The 25,958-nt window shown below is 35.3% G+C and overlaps 1 long non-coding RNA gene across 1 annotated transcript in view; it reads left to right on the forward strand.

Moving 5' to 3' along the window:
* Window positions 1-442: 442 nt before the first annotated feature.
* LOC125691642 (uncharacterized) overlaps window positions 443-25,958 on the forward strand; it is a 29,280-nt gene continuing 3,764 nt past the window's right edge. The window contains exons 1-3 of the long non-coding RNA XR_007376191.1: window positions 443-658; window positions 4,296-4,584; window positions 23,578-23,742. This is a non-coding gene — a long non-coding RNA (uncharacterized LOC125691642). The remainder of the gene's footprint in view (window positions 659-4,295; window positions 4,585-23,577; window positions 23,743-25,958) is intronic.

A 25,958-nucleotide genomic window follows, 5' to 3' on the forward strand; every position in this document is an offset into this window, starting at 1 on the left:
CTGTGAAGTTGAAGAGAGATGTCTTGGAAATTTGGGGCCCAAAAGGTAAAAATAAAAAGAAACATTGAAAAAATTACAAGAATATTTAATTTACAAGTATGTTTATCAGTATGTAAAATGTATAGTAAATAGAGTTTTGGACAAGGCTCTTAGAACTAACAAAGACAGATATTTTCTTTTTAGTATCATAGCAACCTACCCACCCAATAAACTGCCCAGCCTGTGTTCTAAGAAGCTCGAGAGTTTGCCAGAACAGCAGAACACCACTTTTATTTTTAGTAGAAAATACAGATCTGTTATTAGCAGCAGCAAAATGCAGTATGTCTTATAGGAACTTTGCAGACAGCCATACACATAACAGTCTTTTTTTAACTTTTACCATGGATACTACTTTTCCTCTCAAAATCAAGATGTTATGCAAAGAACGCCTTTCATGATTTGATGCTCCAGGCACAGAGCTGAAGTTGTGTAGATTTCTCCTCCTTCTCCCCTCCTATCTAATGTTTTTTCTTTCCTCTTCATTCTCCAAAAAGAAAAATGAGACTTGATGGAGCGTTCAGTTTTTGTTGCTTTTTTTTGGTAGAAACAGTCTGTTAGGGCCATGGAGAAGATTGCCCAGGACACCTGAAGGCATTATTTTATGCCAGTCATCTGCAAGGTATGGTTTTTAAAATGTTTATACAAAAATCTAAGAGCTGGGCACTCCCATTTCAATTCTGATCAATGTATAGTTGCGTAATTATAAAGTAGAATAAAACCAAAAGTTTATTTAAATCACCAAAATCAGCTTTCTTAATGGGAAACACATTGAAACTAGTTCTCATTCAGAACTGAATGAATGACATCATGGCCAAAACCTTCAACTGATGGAATATTTGATGCATATAAATAATGTAAAGTTGCCGTAGAAGGCAGTCTACGGGATTTCTAATACTTCAGCTATTGCTGAAAAGTACTTCAGGTTTTCTTTTCATAGGGACCCAAAGCAAATTCTCATGGGTTTTTATCAAAGAAAAGACAGAATTACTTTTGAAATGCTTCTGAATTCTCATTAAGTTTGAAATACTTGCAAAGTCTGCAACATCTGCAGTCTTTCTTTTTTCCCCAAAGAACAAGTACCACATGCAAGATGGAATATTAATTGATTTTTTTCTTTTATGCATTTTTAGTAATGCAAGTCACTTGAGGAAAAAACTTAATTGCAATGGCACAGCATCCACAGACTCTGAATAGGCGGAGTATAATGAATGATTAAATGTGAGGTCTCACTACTGTGGCAGAAAATTGGACAAACCTAATGATACCAATGACTCTTTCTTTTTTGCAGATTTCTTATGATTAAATTAAAATGGTGAGCCAAAAATTTCTCCACCATTAAAACCACTTAAGATTTCTTGTTATATGGAAGTTAAACAGAAGTCGTGATTTCAAATCTTTTTCAAGTCCAGTAACCTCCAGAGGGTGGAGCACCCAGACACCTTGAAGCTGATCTATTTATTGACAACCTGAGAAACAGGAAGCCCTTTGTCTCTAAAAGTCTCCAAGATCCAAAGGGGCTTCTCAATGGATTTGTTAACAGTGTAGCAGGGGTACATGCAGAGAAGATACGTCAGTGTTTCTGTGGTTTAAAAAACACAGCACATGGTGCTATTTAAGAAACCTGCCCAGTAAAATTGCCGCAAGTCCCATTGTAAGAAGATTCTGTATGGATTATAGACCCATTCACAGCTCTTTCATTATAAACATCACTGTTTCTATGGCCCTCAGAAATTTTTATTCTTGAAAGAACCCACTTTTTTTTCATTCTGGCCGTACCTCTACCACTGCTTACTCAAATCAGTGTAGCTGAGGTCATTTTGCATTTCTTGTCTGGGGCTGTCAAATTTATTTTCAGCCTTGTCAAGTTCAGTCTTTGCTTTTTCTCTCTGTGCTAAGGGGACATTTAGTATAAAAATGCTTCTGTTGGCATTTCTTCTTCTGTCCCCCTTTTGACATATTTTTGTACCACATATTGCTCCGTGACTGCTCTTGGTTCATTTTAAACCACAGACTATTTTCTTTCTTCACTGTCTCTCTTACAACCCCTAATGCAACCTTCAGGCTCCCTGTGGAAAAGCAGATATTTATGGTATTTGTTTGCTATTCTTGTTTCATCTGAAGTGAACTCAGAAATTTTATCAGAATACCCTGAAAAATAAATTATGCAATGCTACATACGGATTTGGGAAAAGCATGGTAGTTTCTCTTACCAGCAGTAAAATGCTTCCAGTGGTACACTCTGTATCGTAAAAACCATTTCATTAGCTCTGATGACTTTAGAAAAACAAAAGCCAAGCACAGCTTTGAGAAGGATTGAAATCAAAATATTTTCAAGTCATATGCTATGGAATGGAGAATAGATAAATCCCACAAGGGCACAATTTCTTTACTTATTAATCCCATAATTTACTTAAGTTAATAGCTACATATAGTCAAATATTAGTTCTCTCACTGATAAGCAACTCACAATTCAATTTTGTCCTGGGGGCTCACTACTCAGAGTTAAATTGCTGTAGATAAAATCAATCATAGGTAAAATTTAAAATGTCTTTATTGAAAAAAATTCAAAATAAAGATTAGGAAGTAGAATGTATAAAAACTAAATGGAAATTTGTTTCAGTGGTAAAAATTCATGGTACTGATTATAGTAATCACTTTGCTATACCATTGTAAACAGTTTCCATTTGTTCACAGATCAGTTCACAGATTGATCTGTAGAGTAAAATTACGCAGTTCCATGCTTGCTTGTTTCTATGCACTTACTGATTTGTTGTGTATTCACCAGGAAGCCCCCAGCACATCTGTGGCTTTTATAGCATGTTGTGCTAATCAGGGGAGCACTGCTCACTCACCCAAGCTTCTGCCAGGTGCAGTGGTTCAGATGTTCAAAATTTGGAATAAGTTCTTCACACAGCCTTTTTCTGTTGGTCTATCATTTTTTCATCCTTAAGTTGTCTGTATCTGCATGTTTCCTAGATACACACAGGCACATCTCTCAAAAAAGGGGGTATGGTCATCCATGAGCTGAACAAAGTTGCATCAAACCATGCTCTTGGAACAGGAGGATTGAGAACCAATTTATGGATGCAGTTTTATTTCATATCTTTGTCAAAAGAAAGGCTATTCAGGTTGAGCACATTTTGCCAAGGGAATTCTGGATTGTCTAGAATTTTTGCACATCTTTCAGCATTATTGAGGGTCAAATGCACATCTACTGTATACTGTGGATTCAAATTTTTCTGTGTACATGTTATTGCCAGTACGTAATTAAATGTGTAAATAACAGAAAGCTCCCATCACAATTTTAGATTCGCTTGGAAACACACATGGTCAAGCCAGATACCTTTCTTCTGTTAAAAAACAAACAAACAAACAAACAACTCCAAAGAGACCCATTGTAATAAAAATATTTTCATTAAGGGAATTGGAAGAAGCATCACTCTTACAAATGAATAATTGTCTGGTTTAAAATATATGTATTTAGGTTTCTGTGATGCCATCACATTCTTCCTCCCTTCCATTTCATTCTGCATTTCCGTGGAATAAAAATCTGCCAATAATTCCACAGTGAACATCCTAAAATTTCCTCCCTGCTGGAGGGCTGAGTCTCCACAAGTCTCTCCTGGAGTGTTTGCCTTGAGATGGAAGGGTTTTCTGTTTTCTTGTCCTGCTTGCTCAGCCCTGCTTGTCCTTCATGTGCAGAATCTCCCCAGGGTCGCTGGCAGTCATTTTGCAGTTTTACAAACTTGGCAATTGACCTTTCTTTCTAACCCAGGGCAAGGACTGCCACAATTCCACAGGAGATAAAAAGCCATGTGCAGATCCACATGTTCAAGAGCAGTGTCACTCCTATATTGCTGCTTGCTCAGGACTCCTCAGTATACAGAGTGTATGTATGACAAAACTTTGCTGTTGTTCTGGTCTGTTTATTTCCAGGAATGCAATCCAAAGCGGTGTGAGAACTGATCAGTGCTGCACTTGGCATGAACATAAGGGCACATCTTAAATGCCATAAAATAAAATTGCAGTGGTACACTTGTGAAGTGGATATCAATCAATCAGGATAATTAAACCACTATTCTTCATTCTCCCTCATTTTTATTTTTAATTTTTTTTTTTCTTTAGATGGATGCAATTGTATAACTGAGACTGTATAATGTGGAGCTTTAGGTGTCTATAATGTGTGTCTTAATTTCAGCTGGAACAGAATTGACTTTCTTCAGCATGTCTGAGTAGATACTGTGTTTTGGTTTTAGGAGAAAAACAGTGAAGGAAACACCAGCATTTGTAGTTGTTGCTGAGCAGAGCTGTACAGAGCCAAGAACATACAGTTTTCCCTGCAATCTTGCCAGTGAGGAATAGACCAAAGATGCTGGGAGTGGGGGACTGAGCCAACAACCACATAGAGCTAAACTACCTGTCAACTTAAATCACAGCACTTCAGAGAAACAAAACCAGCAGCTCCGATGATCAGAGCCAAGCAACCCTAGAATGTGCAAGAAGGTTCAAAGGAAGGAAATTAATGGTGGAAAAGCAGTACTCCTGGTAAGAAAATAGCAGCACTTTGATTTCTTGGAGAGAGCTGGAGACGGTCTGTTCTGTTTGTGTGGAAAGGAATAGGTTTCCTTGTTATTCTTCACCTTTTGAGCAGGGTTCTGAGTTTTCTTATCTTTGTCCATGCAAACAATTGAATCATGGATTATCGTAGAGTTAATAGGTATACCATTTCTGGTCACTAGGTGGAGGTGGGTAACCAAAATGAGGACGAATTACACGCAACTTTTACCTTTAACGCTGTCGTCCTTTGGACTGCAAGGAATCTATTTTATCCTTAGAAATACTTCTCATACCGGCTTGCTTGAGAACAGCACGACATCAGTATTTGCCAAACCATAGGTCTGTATCAAGCAAAACTTATTCACTGCGGTTTTAAAATAGATATCAATATACATGATATACATACACATATATATATATATATATATGGTAACAGTTTGCATAATTTAATCTGAGGTACATTTTATTAGCAGTAATTCACTTCTACATTTAGACAAAGAAGAACATCATTTAGGTCATGTATGTTTATACACATGTTTGCAGAAAATTAATACATGATGTAAGGAGAGAAGAGTGATTTAAGAATATTTATTTAATGCCTACTAGACCTGGAATCAAGTACAAGAAGTGTTACGTACTCCTTTCTTTTCGGTAAGAACCCATTTCATCTTTATAATTCATGCTACAGCTACTTGTTGCTTAGTTATTGAAAGGATCAGTTTCTAGGGAGAGTGCAAACAGTCAGAGAAGGAACTCCTTCAAGCACTGAAGACAGTTACAAGGATGTATTTTAGCCTAGGACTCCTCTGTGCAGACCTGTATGGCTGTGATAGTGAAGGAAGACTTGCTGCTGAAGCTGGTCTTTTGCTTCCTATGAGACAGATGAGAGCTACAGAGTTGCATTCTGAGCTTCTTGGGAAATACAGATTTTAATTTTCTGATACTGTTCATGAAACTCACAGGCCTCTTTTCTTTAGCTGAAATGACTGGTTAGTAAACATCCTGCCCTTTCAGAAACAGTGTTGAATATACACTGATGGACTAGATGTATGCATATTTTTACCATGTTCTTGCTATAAATGGAGATAAGCAGGACTGTGTACTGGTTGCAGAGCCAGGTTTGCTGCATTGATCAGCACAGCTTGTAGGTGCAGTACTGGCAGCACTGTGGTGTGTCATACAGACAACTGACATTGGAAGATGTGCCCCCTTAAAGAAGTAAAGTTGGCTGGTGCTGCTGCAGAGTGTTGTTGGCAAATGAGAGAGGACAGGATGCAGTGGCATATAAACAGGACTACTGTATTAGGTGAAACTACACATCTGCCTTGCTACGTAGCTCACATCCTGTGTGTGTATGCAATGGTCATTTTGGACAAGATTATAACAGCATGGCTAGTATACTCTTATACTAGCATAAGATAATTCCTCTTGAAAATGACAGATTGTGGGTTTTGATGAAGATGTATACACATGTGGTCATGACCAATCTCTTCCATTCTTTCTAGTGTTCCATTTTTTAATCTTTTCTTAGTCCTTTTAGCTTTCACAGCATCCTATGGCAGTGAAGTCTATAATTGACTGATTGCTGTATGGAGAACCTCCACATTATGTTTGCTTTCTTCTGATTATCCTTCAGATCTCATATTATAAGAAATCATAATATGTTTTTTCCCATTCCCAGTCTTCATCACATTCATTATTTTTTATGTCTCAGTCACATTCTTTTTTCAGATGCACAGTTCAATGTGCGGAAAGAGGAGGGATGGAGATCGTACCATCAGCAGGGTTCAGTCACACATTTTTGAAAGTGATTTAATATGCATCTGCTTGATGAGGTGATGTTCATTGGAGATGCTTGTTCTCTGTGTTCTGAAGGACATAAAGTTGCTTACTCTCTTCTCATGTTATAAAAGGTAGTTTGCACTCAGGCTGAATCAGTCTTTGATTAGTAATATATTGCTGCCCAAATTTGAAACTCAGAATGACAAACTCTTTGAGCCCTATTTCTCACAATGATGTGTAGAGTGCTGCTGCCAAGCAGAACAATTTGCAAGTGCCCAGAGTCTTCCTGGGGAGAGGATTTGTCTGCTCATCCTCCTTTGTGAGACTTAAGGCCTTCTTCTGCTCCCTTATGACCAGTATATCCAGAGAATTTATCTCAGTAGCTAGCACCATCTGCCTAGGATCTCTTGAAGATCTCTGGATGTTGAAATTTTTTTTCTCTTAGGGTTTGTCTTTGAAATTCATTTTTAATTCCTTGTTTGTTGGTGCAGGAGAGTCAGTTCAGCTAATAAGTTTTACTCAAGGGTTTATTATCTACAATAGTCTACCTCTCTCCTTACTCCTCCAGCTTTTGTTTGATGCTTTCATTTGACTCTTTCTTCCCTTTTTGTTACATCTTTGTCATCCCTCAGCATCCTGTAAGTGAAGTAGGACAATTCCATCCACACAGTAAAAGCACATGCACATGTACAGAGGGAGCATAGAATCATGGAATCATCTAGGTAAGAAAAGACCTTTAAGATCACCAAGTCCAGCCATCAAACTGACCTATGAAGACCCATCACTAAACCATGTCCCTTCATTCCACATCTTCGTATCTCTGTGTCTTCAGCCTGTCCCTTCATTCCACATCTTCGTATCTCTGTGTCTTCAGCCTGGTGCTGCAGAAATTCTAATGCTTGGTAGGAGAAACACTGACAGTAATGCACTGCTTTCATTCCAATAGGAAGGATGTTCATCATACATCTGGTATAATGTCTCAGAGGATTTGGCTGAGATATTTTACTGATTGCAGTGTGTTCACAAGGCTTCCTTCACAGTGCTGGAACAGTCCACCTGTCACAGTGATGAAACAACACATGTTTGTTTAGTTCTTGGCAACTGGAATCCTATCAGGATTCTTGAACTTGAAAACTACGATTTTTTCAGTTTAAAAAAAAAAGGTTTTCTTGAAGAATGTGGATTGACTGAACTCTACTAGTAGGACTTGGTTAGCTGGGAAAAATTTACCCCTACAAATAATCAACAACTGCAAAGTACAAAGTCTACTGAAATGTAAATGAACTCATTATCGATTTCTACGAGCTTCTATTTAAGATTTGAAAGAAAAAATGACCCACATATAACAGTACAAGAATGAATTGCATAATTATGTTTGTTAACTAGCTCCTCTCTACAAAGCTATCTGAGGTCCAGATATTTGCAGTGTCTTGAAAAAAAGTCCTGCAAAGAGTAAAATATGTTAATACTCAGCAGCGATGTAGACTCTCCACTGCTGTCTCCCAGGTGGAAATCCTTTGGAGCTACCAAAGGATACAAAGCATAGACTTTTATGACTGTAAGCATGGTCTTCATGCCAAATATGATGACCATGTTTACAGTCATAAAAGAATAAATAATCACTAGGATACTCTGAGCATTACTGAGGCATAGGCAAAAATTATTGAACTTCTCAATTCCATGAGCTCATTTATTTCCTTTTTTTATATCACTTTCTCTATTTCTGTGGCTGTTAATAAAGTAAATAAATGCTAGAACCTGTAAAAGTACATCTAGTATATTTTGCATATTTCAAGACTCTCTGCCAGAAAGTATTTTTGTTGCTATGTGTGAATTCCAGACTAATCCAAGAATGGGCTCCACAGAGGAAAGTCTTTGGATGCTTTACTGTGTGAGGCTTGAGATTCAACCAAAGTCAGCTAGTACGTCATCACTGTTGTCAATAGCTCTGTGCAGAATTTCTAGTGTACCTGGCTTTTCTCATTTAACATAGTATGGGATTAGACAAACACACAAGAAATTCTACACAGGGCTATATAGTGCTCTGTTTTAACTGTATTTTCTAAGTTATTTAAGAAACTGTAGCTGTGTCAAAACACAGTAGATACCAGGATGTCCTCTTTTGTTGCAAGAAGCAAGTGTAGTGCAAAGGGAGACCAAGGAAAAAGCTGGGGAGGGAGAGGAAAACCAAAAATGGAAAAAATAATATCATTGCTTTCAATCAGAGCAATATTTAAAAAGAAATGCCATGGAAAAACATTCTACTAGATTTTGTCTTAACATTTTGATGTTTATTTTAGAGTAAACATTCAGTAATCATTTTCTTTCTGTCTTGGCATCAAGTTATTGCCCTTTTTTTTTTTTACTTTTTTTTACTGGAGCATTGCACTCTTGACAGGATCCAGCATTTTCCATCAAACTTAGCTCAATCACAAACTTTTCTTTTGTTGCTTTCCTTTCTATCTCAGTAGTTATTCCCAGTCATGCCTGATCAAAAATTTGCCTTCATATTAAAATTTCAGTTTCACCTAAGCATCTTAAAACATTGTTTCTTGTCCTTTTAAGACTACTTTATTACTTTCATATGTAGTGTATACATTATAGTTTTGTATGTTTTATATATTAGATGTAGATTGAGTATACTTTGTTACTCATATTTTCCCATTTGCCTTTTCTTGAAAACTTACATAAATTTGCTTAGGTAAGAATTTTAAGACATTTTTGAGAGATAGACATAATGTCAGTGCCTTCATTTTTATTTAACTTGTTAGCTAGTTTTGCTAATTGCTTCATGTTTTTAACAAGAGACTGTACTTTGCTCTTGTACTAGCAGCTGTCCTGTTGACCTTTTTCTTGTTTGGCTGTACTTCAGCTTTGCATTTGTATTTTCTGTAAAATTCCACTTGCTATTTGTCTTCTGATATTTATGTGAGGATATTTCTGCTCCTTTGAGGGCATATGAGCTTCCTTGAGGGCCCAATTAACATTTTTTTCTTGAACTGTAGGTTAGGTTGGCATATGAACATTGCCACTAGATTTCTGTAAATCATTTCACTTTCCATTCTTATTAATATAGCAAAAAAATGAGTCCTGTATGATTTCTAAAACAAAAGTCTAATACTTCAAAATGCAAATTTTGGGAGGGATAGTACACACTACATACCCAGAACAGTACATCTCTGGTATCTGTGTTGGAACCCAGATCTTGTGAATTCCAGTTCCTGGATCTTCTGCTGAATCAACTGGTGAAATAAGGCAGAACTTTTATTTTTCTGTCCCAGTTACCTTGTGTAAAATTTGAGCAGAATGTTTATGTGAAATGGAAAGGTTAGGTGCTATCTCTATCTATAAAAGCTCTGTCCAACACAGAGGAGAGAATGTGCCATGTGCCAGTGTGCATGTGCCATGTGCATGTGCCAGTGGGAATAGGAAATAAGAAAATTAAAATCAGGAAATCATACAGTTATGAGATGTCTTTTTTGTCAGCAAAAACTGAAAGACAGAGTGTATAGTTAAACCTTCAAGGATATTTTACAGATAGTGAAAGAGAGGTCCATTTAACATTTTGGTTGTTAGAGTTAGGGTATTATGGTTAGGTTTATGTTGGACATGATGATCTTTAGGGTCTTTTCCAACCTGAACAATTCTATGATCCTATGATTCCAGGCTTTGAGGAATATATAGACAAAACTAGAAAGACAGTACAACACAATTTAAAATATTAAAGAGGTATAAAGAAAGAGAGAAAGCAATGGAGAATGCAAAGGATTTTAAAACAGCATTTTTAACATTCAGTGAATTTGTGACCTACCCCAGATTGCCATCATTTTTTGTTCTCGGCAACCAGCTGCCAAATAATCCACTGCTTTCATTGAGAAATGCGTGATCTCATTTTTTATCTGCTTACAGAGGAAAAATGTCCACAGTAATTTGTAAATGTTATTTCTTCTTATTATTTATTTATAAATCTTTGAAGTACTTGTAGTAAAAAATGCACATTTCTAGATGGGAAGGAAAATGGAATATTCATACAGTACCTGCAATTAAAGTCTGAAGTACCTACCCCTTAAAGCACAAACTTCATAAATAAATTTATAGACCATATTATGAGTGCATGTTGAGGTGAGTGGGGAGTTCTTGAGAAGCTAATTACTATTCTATATCCTAAAGGTGTCTTATCCAATTTACCAGCATTAATAATTCTGCTTATGAGTCATACTAAATTTAAGACTTTGCAGCAATTTACCTCATATTAAAAAGTAAAAGAGGGAATATTCTTCTGTTCGATAAAATACATGCCAGTTTTAGAAAAATTCCCTCAACAGCATAATCAATACTACAATCAATAATAGCTAATTTCTTTCTTTGATCATAAAAAAGAAAAAAGTAATTAAAATCCCAAGTGAATAATATCACTCGCCTTTACCTCGCTCTTAGTTTTTTCAATGGCAAAATGTGTTCCAATTAATCTTAAATTGTAGTTTTGAAAAGGATAATTTTTTTTAATCTGTGTGCATGCACATATGCCTGTCTGGGCACGGAGGTGATGGGAAGTGTATCCTTAGGCCCCAGGGATCAAGTCTCTCTCCAGAGTCTAGCTGTTGTCTGTTTTTAGAAGAGAAAAATAGGCTCAGCAGAGGGAATTTCAGACAAACTCAGCCTGTTGTCTTCTGCATTTCTTGTGCACTGCAGAGATGGTCACTGAGATTTAGCATCAAGCATACATTTCTGTAGCTTTTTCCTTATCACAAATGATTCATCCAGTGACTTAATGGAATATAAATTAGATTTCCCTTTGAATAGATAATTCAAATCTGTTCAAAACCAGCATTTTTTAACATCAGCTTCAGAAGTGTCCTCTTGCAAGTTAACAAGTTAAGTACAATAACTGTGTCTAATCTATTAGAATATTTTAATACTTTTCCCGTAACATAGAGATCTGTGAGTATGTAGTTACAAAGTCATTTCTGGGACAGTTCTGTTAGTCAGCTAGGCAACAACTAAGACTTCATAAGATAAAACACTGCATTTTAAAAATGTTTATTGTTTACTTATCCCATTTTTACCTAAAAACTGTGAGGGGCACTTTCTTATTCACTTTTTAGCATATTTCATTTTACTTGAAGTAAATATATTATATTTATATATAATACATTATACACATAACATATTATATATATAATATATTATATTAGATTTACTTGAAGTAAATATATTATAATAAGACCACCACTTCCCTCAAAATCTATAACAAAATGGAGCGAAGCATTTTATAATACAAATTCATATATTTAGAGATAAGCAACAATAATTTTTGTTCTTGCTTTGGCACTAAGAATTGAAAATATGAGAATTTTAATTATACTAAACAATACCAGGATGTTTGTAAGCCATGAGTATGACGAAGCATTATAAAGGCAAATATGAGCCTAATGTAACAGATAAGGTAGTAGGAAGAAATGATGCTCAGTTTTTCCTCTGGAGGTTTGTCATTACTGGAGCTGCAGGGTCCCAGGCTTGCAGGTTTCCTTACCTGCAAGTCAATGGTAACTGTAACACCCTATCAATGCTTTGCCCTCTTTCTTTGCTACATCTGCTCAGTATTACATTTGTCATGAATATAACTTACTTTTGCAAACATAATGTACTATGTATACTGGTGATCAGTATAGATGCATACTGATGTGTCCAGAAAAATGAGTCTGAGCCATGTCTTCCTTCCATATACATTTAACAGTTTCTTATGCACAATAATTTATTCAGCATGGCATGACAGAAAATCTGAAAATTATTTTTTTGCTTGGAAATGCATTTATCCATACACTAAATACATATGCAAGTTGCAGTCATCAACAAGGCTGTGTCCAGTTCATGCTATGGTTCTTTTGAGATGATGTTCTGATACTTCTTGATCTGCATCTTCTCATTAATGAGTACATGGGATCCTCCCCAGTCCTCTGATGGACTAGACACTCAATTCATTGAAGTGATAGTTAGCTCTCACACTCTCAAAAACCACATTGTTTCTGATGGACAAGTAAAATACATATTTAGGCTTTTAACTTTCCATGAGGGTATGGTAATACTTTGACCTGCAGTGATATCTATCAGTGTAAGAGTGGAAGATAGCAGCAAAACTACTTTGGATGACCATTTATAGCTCTTGTCATCCATGTACACCAACAAGAAAAGAAAAGCCGTATACCCACAATGTGGATAAAAGTTAGTTTGTAAGACCATAAAGAATAATGTGAGTCTACCCTTTAAAAACGGACTAAAAGATTTCACATTTTTACTATTTAAGAAAACCTGTAAAAGTGTTAGTAACTATTCTAACTGTCCTGCCTAAAAATATGCAATGTGTGTGTACAGTTAAAAACTTCAGAGCTGATTATCAATAGGGGCAGAAAATTAAATACTAGAGGAATGTTTGACTATAAATTAATTCCACTGTAGAAAATCAATTTCGTGGTTAAGTAATGTTTGCTAGCATAACCAATAAACCTCATTATTGAAAAAAGATTGAAATTCCTTATCTTTGCAAAGCTGTGCTAAGATAAGAAAAAACAACATTTATTGCAATTAAAATGAACTTTGTTATATTTAAAAATATTTTATTTCTAAAAAGTGAAAAATAATGAACATTACCAGCATGTATTTTTCCATAGTCATAACAGGTAAAGAAAAAAAATTAAACAAGCTTTATTTTATACCCTAAATCCAAATCCAGTGGAAGCTCTGGAGATGTGCCAAGAATGAAAAATTATTCTCTCAATCTGGGGTCTGAATTAAATTTTGCTTTGTTCTTCTTTTACTCTTAAAATGGCTTTTTACTTCAGTGTTTCACTGAATGAGCAAACAGGTTACTTGCAGATGTACCTTAACTGTGGATATTGGAATCCAGATTCGGCCTTGGCCACATCTCAGTCTGATGATGAAGGTCTGTGCCACACCAGTTATCTTACATCCCGTGTTTTTTGTGGTGAGGAAAGTTGTGTCAATGTGTAGTCTGAGGAAGAGTACTCCAGCAAGTATTTCACCTTTAGCCATAGTGCAGGCTCCAAGCCAAAGCCTGTGTAGCCTATATTCAGCAATGGAATTTTGGATGTACTTTGTCTGTGTCTTTTTCTGCTCTGGGCTAGATGGGAACCTGTACAGGATCTGCATAAAGAGGTTTTAGAAAAACGTCTGTTTTAAAGCTGAGATGCTGTTCACTCAAATTTGTATTCGAATGATGGAAGGAATGTACCTCAAGGGCTGACTGCTGGAAGTGGTACAGGCAGATATGCCAGTGTTTGGATTCTGAGGGCTGATGGTTATCTGTTCTGTTTGATCTCTGTACTTCTTACAGCTGAGATGAAATTGGTCAGGTGATTGATATTGGGTCATGTTAAAATACTGTGTTGTTGCCTGTGGCAGCTCAGGAGTGGATATTTCATTCATTCAACTGCCTCTACTTTTGGAGTGAGAACTTTTAGGAAAGGACTGGGGTCTAAATCTGAAGGCAACACCTATCTACAGCTGTTCTACATGATGCAAGGTCTTCATCCTTTTGTTGACACTGACAGGCAAGATTCCAGGGCAACCTGAAGAGGATAAATTTGAAGTTATTAAAGTCTTCCCATTCTGAATGTACAAATTCCAGCCTTAATTCTCTCACATCAAATAATTTTTCCTTTCTTTTTCCTTTGGCTCTCTCCTTCCCCTCAGCAGCCCCCATCTTATTAAGTGATAAATTCCTGACATGGATCCGTACTTTTAAATACAAATCTTTTGCACTAACAGCTAGTTTCTCCCTGGAACTAATTTGAAGCTTAGCAACTATTGGCCTTTTCAGACTTTTTTAATGTGTGTCAGAGTTTCCAAAAATACTGACCTCTTGTATCACTGTAAAAGTTGTAATACTTCCTGGGATACTGCTCTTGATATCAAATCAAATGATAACTGAACTGACCGAGCATTCCCCTGGGCACAGGAATTAGCATAGCACTGAGCACTGTATGAATGTCAGAAAACAATTTTGAATCTAATATAATCCACGTAACAGCTGGGCACAGTGTACCTCTTAACTTCTTTTCCTGGATGCATGGCAATTAATAAGAACATATGCCCTTATTTTGAGTCATGGTTTTTATATTTTAATACAAGTTCATAGTCATCAGCATGTGCAGGTAACAACTTGAAATATCATTAGCACTCTTAGCTTTCTTGTATGGACTCTTTTTTTTCCTCTATTTAATTGCACCATCGTGAATATTATTCCTGTGTTTAAAAACATTGCATAACACCATAATGCAGTCTATTACAAAGTTAGCCCCATCTCCCTCTTTTTTTATAGCTGTTTAATGGTTTAGTTTGCAACCTTAGAATTTTTAACACTTATGTGTAATGCGATTAATGTTTTGACATGATTAGTGATTTATTATTTAGTAATTAGTAGTTCAGTTAAATATTTAGTAGTAATTTTAGTAATTTGATAAAATATTTAGTAATTAACATGATGCTAAGGTTGTAACATTTGTAACATAAACAATAAGATCATGAAAATCAACACCTGATTTGGCACATGTACTGCTTTCAAGTACAATTACATATAAGCATTAAGATACAATCTTTTAATATTCAGTGGAATAGTGTCAAGGAAAAGTAATATGAACAATGCAGTCCAGTAACTTTTTGGACACTGCTCAATTTATTAATAATTTTTTTTCTGATATGAATTCAGCAAGTCAAGAATGGCTTTCGGGACATTGAACACAAAATGAAGAATGGGTCTCAGTTTTGTGCTGTACATAAAATTCTAGGTGCACATTAGAAACAAATTAAACTATAATTTTTTTTCCAGCATCTTACATTGTTCATTATTTGGTTCTTGCACTGGGGTCACGTTTATATGCAAGCTGTGCTACCCTCTTAATTTCAAAATAATCTTTCCTTCTTTCACATTTTGCATGAAAATGGTTGTCTTGAGTTGAAGAGATAAAGAGAACTTACACTTTGTATTTTGTTTCAGAACTATCTTTATTTAGATATTCTGAACTTTCTTTTGTTTATATTCTGAAAGTATAGAATTTTTTTAGTAGAAAAATTGATAGGTGAAAGATAGTGAATACAGATCTCTCAAATCTGATCATCAAATAAGGGAATTTATAACAGTTCCTGGGCTTTTACTCTTATTCATTTTATACAAAGACCATACCCATCCCCTTTTCAGTCCTGTTCTAGGGAAACCTCTTTAGCAGGGACTAGACTCAGTGATCTCTACAGGTCCTTCCTAACCTCTACAATTCTGTGATTCTGTGATCTTCTATTAATGGGAGATTACACATCTGTAATCTGGAATCTGGAATTTAGCTGTTTGGTACTTTTAGTGATGGCTGTGCCATTTCATTAACACAAGATCTGATTTGCTTGGAAAATATTTGACTCAGAGAAAGCTTTTGAGTACCTCAGCTGTCCATCTCCATGGCAGTTTTATGTCTCTGATGACAAAAATTTCTGTATGGTTCAGTTGTGGCTGAAGGTGACTAATGTGCAGTCCTTCCTTGTGTTAATTCCATTTTATACCTTAAGTATTTCACATCTTAAAATGTGAAATTACCTGATCGTATTTATAAAATTTTATAGAGTTTTTTTTTCTTACAATTGTCCTTGCTCTAAGGAAAATATTTATAATAATGATATAATTTATAATAATGATATAATAATATGCTTTTATTTCTTTAGGGCTTCATTCTTTGCAATGCATTATGTGGTTTGGTGAAAAGGGTGAGCATTATGAACCTGAGTGATACTGTCCAGGTTGCTTTTGAAGATCTCCAAGGAGGAGGGGTGCTGCCCAGTGTTCTGTCACCTGCACAACACAGAAGTGCTGCCTGGTTTTCAGACGGAAGCTCCTGTGCTCCTCTGTGCACTCTTGTCCTGGCTCTGGGTGCCCTTCACATCATTCAGATGTGACTGTGCTGTCATTCAAGTTCTCACCAAATCACATTTGATTTTAGACAAAATCTTATTTCTTTTCTTTCTTGATTACAACTGGCTAGCCTGGCAAATTCACAATGTTTGTTTTAAGAAAATGTCTTTCTACAGATTCTATAGGAATACAGTCCCATCTTCCCACAGTTGTATTTATGCGAGAATTGTGAAGTTAATGGATGAACAGTTTTATCAGCCTTCTCCTACATAAAGCCAAGGTTGTGAAGAATTTTATTCAATAGAAACTTTATGTATCTTTTTTTAATAAATCCACAGATAATATTTTGGTATGATATTGGAATATATTAAAGTAGTATTAGCTTCCTTAATATTCACAATGTATTAATATTGGGGAAAAAAAAAAAAAGAAGAAAAGAGGAAGAATGAGACCATAACTTCAATGCTGGCCTGAGAAAATAAGGACAAATGAATACCTAGAAAGTTTGCCCAAACTACTGGGTAAGGTAAAGTATACTTCTTAATTTTCAACAGGAATATAGTTAGAACATAAGTGGAACTATTTTTCAAGCAATAGAAAATATCTGTCATGTAGATAGAAGATAATTTTTGTAAAAATTTCTTATGACTTTAAAATGCTTTGAACACATGTATTGAAATCCATGTTTGCATAATTCCTGTTAAGTCTTTGAGCCCAATATTACTGGTGGTTAAGTGTACCTGATGTTTAGAGCCTGTCTTCAGGACAGGTGTACAGTTCTAATGCTGGCTGGATGAATACAGTCTTCACCCTGGAGGTGTTCAAGGCTAGGTTGGACGGGGCCTGGGCAGCCTAGTCTGGTATTAGATGTGGAGGTTGGTGGCCCTGCCTGTGGCATGGGGGTTGGAACTTCCAACCCAGGCCATTCTGTGATCAGCCTGACCTTGGTGCCAGGAAAGGTTATGGAGCAGATCACCTTAAGTGAGAGCGCACAGTATGTGCGGGAAATCTGGGGGATTAAGCCCAGCCAGCATGGGTTCATGAAAGGCAGGTCCTGCTTGACCAATCTGATCTCCTTCCATCTGATCCACCTGATGAATGAGGGAAAGAGTGTTGACGTAGTCTATCTAGACTTCAGCAAAAACTTTGACAGTATCTCACACAGTATTCTCCTAGAGAAGCTGTGGCTTGGACTGGTACACTACCATTAAATTATCTTAAATATGAGTAGAAGAGCAAGCACATTTTAAAAATGTGAACACAACTGTACTTGAAAATGATGCAAGTGATTAACTGGGCAAACAATAGGACTAGACAATCTTCATATAGAAAAATACCATCACTACTGTAAATAAAGTGCCCTAGAATTTGTTTTTCAGTGTTCTGCTGCGAGTCTTCTTCATGCTATGAATTTGATATAGTAACATTCTGTGCCTGGCATTAGTCATTATGATATTAGGTAATCATTACCTTTGTATTAGATTGTTGTTCAGTAGTCAAAGCACTTCATAAAGCATTTATATGTGTCTTTATATTTTCCAAATATCTTCATGTCAGACCTTTTTAAATTATGTAAGCAGTGTTTGAAGTTACTCCTAGCCTCTGGAACCTGAGTCAACAGCATGTATCTAGGTAAGGGGAACAAAAAAAAGCTAAAACAAGAAAAAATTCATAAACCCTTTGTTACCACCACACAGAAAGAAATGGAAACTTACTTCTCCCTACAGATTAATACAATATAAATGTAGGCTTTTTTTTTTTACTTAGACTTACTCACTATCACTATTCAAACAAAAATAATGGCTAAGTACTACACCTCCTCTTAAATATGGGATTATGTGAAAAATGTTCTGAATATTAAAAGTTTAAGACATATTGGCCGCTCTTAAAATACCTCACTGGGTAATTACTCAATGTTCTGTTTTTGTAGTGTGTATTGGTTCTAGCTTCAAATACTGATAAGTTGAATTTTGCAAGCAAATTTTCATGAATTTTAGTGCTACCTGAAGAGATGGAGTAACTTAAAACATGAAAAGCTGTTTTTAAATCTTAAATATTTAAAAGCTCAAGAGACGTCTGTTTTCCCTTATGAGTGCAGAGAGAGTCCTAGCAACTAGACTAGATGTAGGTAAAACAGAACTTTTCAGTAGCTAAATGTTGGTAAATTGATTCATGGTATCTCCCTTGTACTTCATTCTCTTTACTGCTTTTGTAGTTTTAATAAAAATGATTTTAATTTCTTTTCTTCCCTGAGCTGATCCAGTTAGCCTGCCAAAGTGATAGAAGTGTCTCTTAATTTGTGACACAGTTAGCTATCTCATACTAAGTTAACTTCTGTTTAGTTTAGCTTAGTTTTCCTCCTTGTTAACTAAATAGAGGTAGCTTTTCTGTTAAGCCAGTATCAAAACTTGATTTCATGGGAATATATAACCAACTAAAATGTTCTTAATCTTTCATATTCGGTGATAATAGACAAAAAACAAAAACAAAAAACAAAAAACAAAAAACAACAAAACCCAAGCCCCCTGCCCATTTCACGCACATTACTTTCAAGTCATTATTTGACAATTCTGTGTTTTGCAGATCTACAAATTAGCTGGCATTTTAAGTTCTAAAAAAAAACATATCTTCAGTAGGATTTTATAGGAATTTATGGGCAAACACACATAGCAGCTGTATTTTTTTAGTGACAAATGATATTTTAATTTCATTCCATTGCCATGAGATAATTCTAAGACCAATAGGTAATAAAAATACGAGGTGTCTGCAGCTGTTGAGGCAATCTTGTCATTTCTACTTTGTGATGCAAATTCAATTTTTTTTATCAAGCTTCTGCTGTATAATAATTTGAAGTTAATTCATATGAAAAATATAATTATTTCTGAATCAAGGACTATTGCAATTAATGCATTTCTGTACAACATAAAACAATGCATTTTCTACTTAAATAGTTTAGCTTTAAATGAAGCACAATATGCACAGAGATTTGTGTATATCACTGCTTTTTGGAAAAGTTGTCTTAGAAGAATCATAAAAGATAAGCATTAAAGTTTGTCACTTCTAAACAGCAGTCTTTTTGCTGATTCAGTCATCTCAACTCTAAATTGGAATTTATTTAAGAGCTCAAGAGTGACTTAAAACTATCAAAATAACATTTCATTATCCTCAGTGAATTGGTATTGTTCAAAGTTTTAATTAAATGAAATGGATTCAATGAAATGAAATTAAATTCAATTGGATTCAATCCAATCTGCGTTTGGATTGCTAATTTAGGATCTGTTGTCTTCATTTAGATCAATGCAGAAAATGAAGGCTTAGAAAACTTATATATAAAGAAAGAAATTAAAAATTCATGACTAAAATTTCTCAAGTTTCTTTAAATAAATCAGGAATGTTTGATATTTCCTCTGGGGGAGAAAAAAAAAACGACAATATCTGGATACAAAAAATATCGTGTTAGATTAACTGACAAAGTACATAGTTATAACATTCAATTCTAATTAACTAGTCCATGATGTGTTGGAATGAAAAGCACTGAATGATTCTGATTCCTGTAAGAATGTAGAACAACCAAATAAGGTGATGGTTTTCCAGGCATTTTAGCGTTGCTCCTAGTATTTGGGGCTTTCAGTGATCACTAGTTAGATGAGCCCGTACTTTTATTAAGTAGCGGAGTATTTCCAGAAGAGTGTAAACTGAAATACCCACCCTAAAATCTTTCGATAACAGGGTCTAAGAGTGCGACTTTTTGAACCTTGCACTTAACCAGTACCGATATCTTTAATATCACCTTACAGGCGTTACAGGTTAAAATACCTGTAGTGACACAAAATATAATAATTGTCCTGTTGCAGCAAATAGGGGACTGTTTTATTTTATCTGAATTCTTTGATTTATATGTGAGACACAACCAACGGTGAAGTGGAATTTATTTAAATTTATGAACTTTAGGATCAACAAGCCGTGGTTATGCTTTCTGCTGCCCGCGTCATGTCATTTTCCCCTCTGACAGTGATTTGGGAACAAGAACATATGGTAGAAAATATAAGACTCCTTTGACTCTTGATATTGATGCCCATAGAAAAACTGTAATAGGAACATAAGTTACCAAATAGTAATTCCCAAACAGACATAGACTTGTAAGTTAAATATTCATTATCTAAAATACATGTAAAATAGAAATGTAGATGTAAATGACATTGCATTTTGTTAAAAAATTTTATTATTTATTTCTTATTCCCTGAAGCCTATCCTGAAGGCATAGACATACAAACCCAAGTCTGATGCTTGATTTAATCAAGACTATCACAGTAGTTCAGTCTCTGTGTGTGATGAAAATAGCTGTTCAAAAAAAAACCTCCACCTTTTGTTGATTATTTTCTTAATGTAGCTGCCAACAAGAATACTTGAGTACATGTATTTTAGGTTATGTTTGTTGCACCTCTTATTCATTTTCATCCTCCAAACATCTGAAAATCAATACACCAGCTGCACAGTATGATACATTTTATGGTTTAGTAGAAACAGCGATTCTGAAAGCTTTAGTAAAGGAAAGGAAATGATAATGCACTGAAAAATATAGAATTAATGGAGTTGGGTGGGATGGAGTGAGGTAAAATTCTTAGCTGAATTCAGAAGCAATGTTTTCTTGTGGGAATCAAAAATCCTATTTAACATCCTCTGAAGTTCTCTCTGTGATTTTGTTTTTGACAGTCAAATCTATAAATTCATTGGGCAGATATTAGAGACCTATTTCCAAATCATTTCTTATTTAAGTCATCTTAAAAGAAGAGAATTAAATCCCTTGTTTCTACTTGAGCAATTAATTCATCCTCTCAGTGTTATGGGTGAATCATAATTTCAAAGATTTCATGATTATTCATGCAAACAAAAAGGCAGAAAAAATAAGTTGATTAATTTTTGCTGCTTTGGAAAAGGAGAAAACTAAAAGGAATATATAGTCTCTCTTTCTCTCTTCTATGTACATCAATCTAGGTTTTCATTTTCCTTGCTTCTATTTTAATGAAATTCAATATCATTTTCCTCTCTAAGGAACCAACCAACAATATTTCCAGCATTTTATCTGACTTATTTTGGGATATGTCTGAAGGAAAATGATTTTTACAGATATATTTACTTTTTATGCATGTAAACTAGTTTTCTTTGCAGATTTTAAGGTGCTCTGATCCGTGACATAGGGGAAAGATCCTAAGATTCAGTCATACACCTATGAGGACTATCCAGTTGTATACTGGACCATCTGGAAGCCTTGGTTCTAGTACAAGCACTTTCAGGAGTATTATATACATTACTGTGTGCTCCCAGTGAACAGATACAAGATTTTCTTCTTCTCTTGAAATGTGAACCTCAGCTGTCTAGCATGCAGTGGATATTACACCTGCCAATGTTTTTAAGCACTGGGATTAGTTTGTATTAGGGTGGTTCCTCTATGTTGCTGGAAGCAAGCTGACTGTAGACCGGAACAGTTACTTCAGCCAAGACTAAGGCAGCTGCTTCAGTCCTTCAGTTCTACAGTACAATAGCTTTCAAAATTTCAAGAGCAATTTCTGAGGTATCTTATAGATTTTTATAAGAAATCCACTTCAGCTGAGTCTACAGAGGCAAAGCAGAATGACAACACATGAAAAGTTGATATTATGTCAGAGCATAAGAATTTTACATATCTATACTGGGTGCAAGCACTGCTGTTATGAACATTTCAAACAATTTTTATGAGCATGGTGTTGCACTGAAGGTCATTCATGTAAGTAGTTTGCTCTGACACTGGAGCACAGAGCAAGGTACTGATAACTAAAAAATTTTTCTCATGAAGTTGTTCTTCATGACACTGATATAACTGAAAGTTTAATATTGGAAACTAACTTATTGCCTTGCTCAGATTATGGTTACATTTTCTTTCTTTTCCGAGTCGCATGACAGGCTAGTATAAGACTTATTAGTTCAAGGTATTTACTAAGTCTAGAGAGTCTTCAGCAAATAAGTTCTTCCTATTCTTATAAAAGAAACCATAAATAGTTATCTCGCTTCCTCCAACCAAATGACTCTTTCAGGAATAACCCAAAAGTTTTGCTTCAGAATATAATAAAACAATATCTTCTTTTACAGACAAAAAGTTCCCTGGGGGCTGCAGACATCTGAACAAATTCTAGGGATTGACCTCTGTTTTATACCTACTAATGCCCAAGCAGAATCTTATTGTCTCCATTTCTTTTCAGTCTTCTATCTTAGTACTGTTCTGCTATTTAAAGTCCTGTCTCCCCAGCGTGTGCCCTCCAGCAGCAAAGCTGCAGAGAGATTTGAATGTTGAGATGACTGAAGTCTGTGTGCTTCCTGGGAAAGAAGTTGTCCGCAGGCACTCTGTTGAGCTAAGAATACTTTTTCCAGCAAAGACTGTAAATAATGGAACTTTTTGCTGTTTTGGGGATGGCTCAAAAGAGATTTTGCAGTTTTAAGGAGTTTTTTTTCTCTATCTAGTATTTATTTTGCTGATTCAAACCAGAATATTCAGTGTTGTGATTCCAAAGGAAACATTTTTAGGACAAATGTTACTATATTACAGGATTGATGTTTTTTTTGTTTGTTTGTTTAGCTGACTAAATAGTGCACCATTTATTAAATTAACTTTATTTATTAATTTAATTTAAATTAAATAATAAGAATATCACCTACTTTTCAATAAATATATTATTTATATGAATATATATAATAAATTATTTACAGAATAAATAATAGTAATATAAATAATAATATAATGAAAATATAAATAATGAATTATTTATATAATAAATATAAATAAATATATTTATTGAAAAGTAGTTAATATCCTTGTTATTTAAAACTATATATATTTTTTTAATTTACAGCATTTGTACAAGTTTGATTTACTGTTTATGACAGATATGGAACTTCAGAGAACTTGCTGGGCAAATTTTATCTTTTGGAAGATTAAGTTGATAGTACTTAACCTGGTAATTCTGCTCAGAATTTTTCCTTATATTCTCGTGGCTTCACATGCCCTCTGATTTCTCTGGCTGTCTAAAATTATAATACATAGAGTAGGAGTTATCAAAGTAAATTAAAATTACGAATCTTCTCCAAGTATTTTCCCTCATTTCTACACTAAACATAAGGTATAATGTATTCTTCCTATTAGTTCTCTTTCAGTATTTTATAATTTTTTTCCTTTCCCAAGGAAGAGTCCTGCCCTTTGTGATCCTTGAAGACACTGAGTAATTTTATCTAATACTTCTTTATTTTGCGTACAGGGATGGAGGTAGCTGGAAACTACAGAAGAATCTGTGCTGAACACAGGTCCATGGAGGCTATCTGCAAAATTAGCGTGCAAACTGGAACAGCAGTGAGATGTGGTGTTGGATTTGTTATTAGTTTCTTTGGAAGAAGGCATAGGGAAGCTACACTCTCAATAGCAGGTAAGTGTTTGGGAGAGAAGTGTGTGTGTGTTTTGGGGGTGTAGGTAGCTGGGTAGTGGTAACAGAACTTGGCTATCCTAAAAAATGTCAAAGGTCTTCCCTGTGCAAGTAGTTTCAACAGACTATATGAAGTAGAAGAGTGCAGTAACAGAGGAAGCCTGGAAGATAGGCAAGATCATACTACAATTGCATTTCTTAAAATTATATTAGTTATTTGAATTTGACAAAAGCAAAGAGCTGTTAGCTGTACCTGGATACAATTGGATTCTTACTAATATTTAAATAGATAACCAGATAGGTACTGACAGTTCATTGTGTTTCCCTTCACTTTCTCCCACTCTCCATTTATGAGAAGGAAAATAACTTCTGAACAATAATGAACTGTATATGTAATAACCTGGTTTTTACTGATTTGCTAGTACAGATCTGAGTCTTGAAATATTTTCTTGCCATCAGACCACAGCAGCTTTAAACTGCCTCCTGGTCCTTGGTGATGTATGCTGTCCAACCTTTACTTACTGTTCTTTTGAAGGCTGGTGCCAGTAGATGCTGTGTAAAAGACAGGTTATTGTGAATGCTGCAGTGCTAACACCATCTCAGGTACTGCCTGACAAAATTCTGGTATGCAGGGCAGAGCACTCATCAGATGCTGTGGTAATTTAGCTTTCGCTGATGGATGTCATTGTGCATCTGGGCTTATCATATGATACTCTGTATAGTAAGATACATTTGTTACTGGGGTCATACTCCACTATTTTACTGGAAAAGTGATTTATTATTTATTTTCCTGAAAAAAAACCAAAAACTTTTAGTAATCCTAGCATACAAAAGATAATGTCATTTGATATTTTTACTTATTCATTGCACATTACAAATTTTGTTGTTTGCTTGTTTTTGTTTTTCATTCCATTTAATTCAAGATAGAAAAAGATGGATAAAAAGGCACAAAGAAACCATTTCTGTACACTCTGATGGACTTGTCTAATAGCAAATAAACAGATTATGGGAAAAGATATGATACATAGTAGAAGGAAATAATTTATTTGGCTAACTGTAGCCAGCTTTCTGTAGTGAATTTGATACATACTTGCATGGATTCTGTCAAAAGTTGCTAACTACCAGAGATCATAAATTGAACGTGGAACATTGAACATTGCACATACTCTTCCAATGTCCAAAAAACTCTGTACAGTTTGATTATTCTGGTCATAGTCCTGTGGAATAGTTCATTAATATGCAGCACTCTAGTATTTCCCAAAGAGTGGAATGTCAATGTAAAATTTTGATCTGCAAGGACTCCCCTGTGGCACTTGTACGAATGTGTAACATCATAAATTTTGGCTAGCAACCAGTGTTGGTAGAAGTTCTAAGGCGTAAACTTCACAGTACATTCTTTACTTTCTGCCACTTTTAAAAATCTTTTCATAGGAAAAAGAGAAAAGGAGATTGCATGCGTACCTGCATGGATAAAAATGGAGGGGAAGGTGGGTCCCTTCAGAATAAATTTTTAGTTATTTTATCATTACTGCAAATAGAAGTGACTGTCTTAAACATATATATATATAGACTGAAGTGCAAGGACTTTCATTTTTAAGTAACTGAGCATGATTCTTATCCTTTCATTTCCAATCAATAGTACCCACTGTACGCTTACAGTACTTACACCTCAGACAATAAACGCTGCTAGAGCACACACATACAAGAGTACAAGAAGTCCTGGTTTAAGGAAGGTGAAAACTGTGTACCACTTGCAGAGCAAGGAAGGCTTACTTCATGCTGCGCTGCTACACCACCTAGTGAAAATATTCTTGGAGATGAGCATAAATACTAACACATGCTGTGTGACTATTGAATGACTTCAAAAATCCTTTTGTCCTATTGAAGCACTTTGGTTGAAGTCAACAGGGTTGCACTGAAATGAGAGAGTACTTTTATGTATGACATTCCTTTTCCCATACATCATACCAGACTCCTTTGACCTATACAACACCTGCATTTTGGTGAAAATGTGAAGGCAATACTTGGCAAATACTTTCTTTGTCTTCCCTTTTCCCACTCCCTCCCCATTGATGAGAGAGTTCTTGAATAGTTTTTGAAACTGCTCTAATCACTTGGCATAGCAGTGAGAGAGACCTGATTCCATGATGTGTGATGTATATCCCCATCAGCAGGGAAGAAAGAGGAAATGGCTTTTTCTTAAGTTGGTAGGTCAGCTT

This window comes from Lagopus muta, chromosome 4 (assembly GCF_023343835.1).
Source record: "Lagopus muta isolate bLagMut1 chromosome 4, bLagMut1 primary, whole genome shotgun sequence".
Classification (NCBI taxonomy): domain Eukaryota; kingdom Metazoa; phylum Chordata; class Aves; order Galliformes; family Phasianidae; genus Lagopus; species Lagopus muta.